The sequence below is a fragment of the Electrona antarctica genome (assembly GCF_951216825.1).
Source record: "Electrona antarctica genome assembly, chromosome: 21".
NCBI lineage: Eukaryota > Metazoa > Chordata > Actinopteri > Myctophiformes > Myctophidae > Electrona > Electrona antarctica.
The window spans coordinates 14,352,576-14,356,996 of NC_136802.1; the positions used below are offsets into that span (position 1 = coordinate 14,352,576).

At 40.4% G+C, this 4,421-nt stretch overlaps 1 long non-coding RNA gene across 1 annotated transcript; it reads left to right on the plus strand.

The window, feature by feature from the left end:
* Positions 1–321: 321 nt before the first annotated feature.
* LOC306913921 lies at positions 322–3,753 on the plus strand. The gene is made up of 4 exons (XR_013788611.1): positions 322–460; positions 1,877–2,033; positions 2,937–3,070; positions 3,634–3,753. It is a non-coding gene; the product is annotated as an uncharacterized lncRNA (long non-coding RNA).
* Positions 3,754–4,421: the final 668 nt, after the last annotated feature.

Below are 4,421 nucleotides of genomic sequence, written 5' to 3' on the forward strand. Positions count from 1 at the left end.
AAATCTACCCTGGGGATTGCCTTCTTGGAAGCGAGCTTGATGGACAGACTGGAGGAACAAGACAGATCAGGTATGCACACACGCACAGGCATATCCCTATTATGGCAACATTTATAACAATTGCAAATACAGGTTCAGAATTTTTTTTTTCCTAACCATGCATTCAAAATGAATAAATACATCGGGCACATTGGTATTGTTTGTTTAAGCGTGTGCATGTGCGTGTGCGTGTGTGTGTGTGTGTGTGTGTGTGTGTGTGTGTGTGTGTATATAGATCTACTGTACTTAGTCAAAACCTCTCCTGTCTTGTCTTCAGGTGTACATTGGCGTCAGCGGCCTGGGACTAAGCCTCAAGGTCTTTATTACATATAAAATGTTCTGGTTCCACTTCACGGGTTCTTCGTCTGCAAAATGAACTTGCATCGTGTTGTGCTTGTCCTGTCCGTCTGTCTCGTAGCCTGTGAGTATTCAACATCCAACATGGATTAATGTTGTGACAACATTATTTGACTGCTTTCTGTTCACTTTGGAAACACATTATTACAGACAGACTTTGGTTTGACCTGTAGACTAGATTTATTGAACTGTCTCATTCTGTTGTGTTCTGTTATCCCCCATTCAAAGTAAAAGAGTCCTGTTGGTTTTGATCTACTGTTACGTGCTATGGTTTCTTTAAGATGATGATGATGATGATGAATATGGGTTGTTAATCTTTTGGTATTTCATTTGTTTTGATTCCAATTCTTTGTGTCATCATTAAAAATCAATTCTCAAAATGATTCCCAGTCAATTTGATCCCTTTTAATTCACAACTTGCCAATATATACTGTAGAGTGTAGACATTGTTATGAAAACGTGTATCATTTTTATTAAGCTTACTTTCTGATCCTTTATGACTGATCAGTTCAGTTAGGATTAGGAACTCTCATGTCACATTTATTGCAACAAATGGAATACTGTTATAAACTTGGCATTAATGGCTCCGTTCTTTTCCTAAAGTTTGCTAAGCAGCTTGCAAACAAAATCAGGGAACGCTGTCATGCAAACCCCCCCACAGGTATACAAGAGCTGTCCCATAGCAAGACATTTAATCTGATTAACTTTCAAATCAAATAAAATCAAACTGTATTTCTAGAGCACATTTAGAAAGACCAAAAGGTCAACCAGAGGTTCCAGAGGTTTGGGCCGGCCACTGAAAAGGTCACCTCTGGACCTGTAATTGGTATTGGGCACAGTCAACTTTAGTCACGCAAACTTGAATGCAGTTTAACATTAAAGCTATTGAACATTGAATTCTGTTTAGACATGCACATCAGTGCTGTAGCCTACGGTATTTGTTTTTCATACCATAATTATTCTCTGAGCGACGTGCACACGTCGTATACGCTATACGCTCACGCGTGTTTTTTCTCAAAACTTCAGCATGGCATACTACGTATATAGCGTATAACGGTATAACTCTACACCACTGATGCACACATGAATTTCAGTTTAACATTCAGTTTATACGTTTGAGTAATGCAAAGGGTGGAGGCTGGGGTGGTGGAGGCTAAACTAAAGCCATGCTTCATTTAGCATGCAAAAAATACATACGTTAGGTCAACATTGCCCATCCCGTATTTATGCAAGAGCTTGTCGTAACTAGATTAGGCTGGTCAACATGAACTTCATGTAAGCGCATTAAAATGTTTGCACATGCCCCAGTCTGTTTACCTTTGCAAATGTGTTCAAATAACATCCTCAGTTGAGGATCCAGTCAGACAGGGTTCGAACTTTCAATCAATTGAGTAGCTGTAGATTTGTGGTGGTACCATGTGAATTAATAATCACATTGCAGAAAGAGCAAATCCCCCTCTCTCCTTGTCCCCTCATATAGCCTCAGTGGCGGCGCGTAGGAGCAAACGTTCGCTTTGGCACTTCCGTCAAATGATTAAATGTACAATACCTGATAGCCATCCACTCTGGGATTACCATGACTATGGTTGCTTCTGCGGGAAGGGTGGCCATGGTGTGCCTGTTGATGACCTTGACAGGTATGCACTCAAGAACAAATGGATGGTGGGATGGAAATGTAAATGTGACAAAGATGTGTTTGCTTGCTAGCTGTTGTATATGTATTTTTTTGTGGCTTTCGCCTTTATTTTATATTTTTTTATAGAGGGATAGATAGTAGGCTGACAGGAAATGGGGGGAAGAGATGGTACACGCAGTAAAGGTCGTCGGGATCAGGAGTCGAACCCATGGCACACTGCCAGACTGGAGTCCCATCCCAGCCAGGTGCCTGGACCGCTGAGCCACAGCCGAGGCCGCTTGCTAGTTGTTTTAAGCATTTGTTTGTTTTGTGATCTTTATGTAAGAGTTCATTTTTGGGAGCACTTGAATGCATATAATTATACTATATAACTAGCTCAGTGGCCTTGTGGTTAAAGTGTCTGCCCTGAGACTGGGATGTCGGGGTTCGATACCCGGCTATGTCATAACGAAGAAGATATTGGGATGCTTGCCACTCAGCATCAAGGGTTTGGATTGTGGGTAGGCCCGGCGACATACTAGCATCATGTCCAGGGGGTGTATTTGTACATCAAACAGGAGAAACGCTCCTGCCCTACGGGCCACATGGCTCGCAAGGCATACTTACTTATTTGTCTTTATACACACGCACACGCACACACACACACACACACACACACACACACACACACACACACACACACACACACACACACACACACACACACACACACACACACACACACACACACACACACACACACACACACACACACAGTCTTTGTGAAATACTCTTTGATTTGGAAGTTTATAATCGATGCGATGGTCAGTTGGACCTGTGAATGTCTGAGCTGTGATTTTCATCTGAAATAAGGATGCATTAATAATAATTTCTTATTCTTCTGTCTGCTCTCTGTTTGTGTCAGATGCTGTCAGGTCCATGACAAGTGCTATGGTGATGCAATGCAAAACAATTCATGTTGGGCTATCCTAGACAACCCATATACTAAAATATACAGTTACACATGTGATGGGGCCACCAGCAATGTTACTTGTCCCAGTGAGTATCTTTGCCTATTGACACTTGTTGATTTTGTTGGTAATTGGCATGTGAGATCTCAGTAACTAAATCTAACCTAAAACAGGATACAGAATATGTTGAATAAGCGTAGATATTGTTTACAATATTTCTATAATATGTATCCACATGAGTTTTTCCCTTGACTCACTTTTATGTGATTGACAGAATATTAGTTATAGTACATGTGCCATGTGGAAAGAATCGGAACCCAAACATTATATTACAGCAACTACAAGTTGACCAACATTCATACTATACAATAAAGTCACTGGGGGAAAACACTTTGGAAACTACTTCTTTTGTACTGTTTAATTCACAAAAGTCTAACATTCGTCGTCATGTTTGCTATTTAAATAATGTAATGATTCTTTACTGATCTGTTTGTCCATTACCGAGTTTCTGAAGAAGCTGGCTGATGCTATCCAGTTATGACTTCTCATAGTAAAACCGATTTATACTTTGTCGATCTACAAGCTTGTAGATCTGCTATTTCCGGTACGTGACACTGCCTAATGATGATTTATTTTTATTTTTTCATTCAGGTGAAGGCAACAGTGCATGTGCCAAATTTATCTGTGACTGCGACAGGAAAGCGGCCATATGTTTCGCCAGTGCAGGTTACAAACCAGAGTATAAAAACTATCCCCAAGACCGCTGTCAATATCCATGATATTGGCTCTGAGATGTGTTCCTGTATAATAAAAACACAACACATGCATTCATATTTGATGCATTCATATTTGTGTTATTGTATTCATTCATTATTATGTGACACCATTGTGCCGTACGACGAGCTTAACCCCTTTTGGTGGTTACATACATTATGTTATAACTTAGCTAAAGAAAAATAGCAGATCTACAAGCTCATAGCGCGCCACCGAGTGGCGCGCTATGAACTTGTAGGTCTGCTATTTTTGAAAAATCGTTAAAATGTGCCTCAAATCTTTCAGAAAATTGTTATGATTTAGAAAACATTTTTATTTTTTTCGACGTCAGGCCTGAATGGGTTAAGTGATTAATAGGCATTGAAGGACATGAATCTGGATATAAACTGAACATCAATGCTGCTATATCATTGGCCGGCGTATCCTAAATAGAGTTACTCTTCATGCCCTCTTGGCATCACGTACAGTGTGTTCCTGTCTAGCAGGATTCTGCACCATTCCAAACCTAGCTTTTGTTAGCACTCCCAGAAGGCATGAAGCTGAGTAGGCCTACAGTCCTCTCCCATGAACCATGTGGTCCAGTTAGTTATATAGTTCCCCTTCATTCCAAAACCTGAATTCATGCATAAATAGTGACAACCTTCAGAATTCACTCGTCTAGGTGT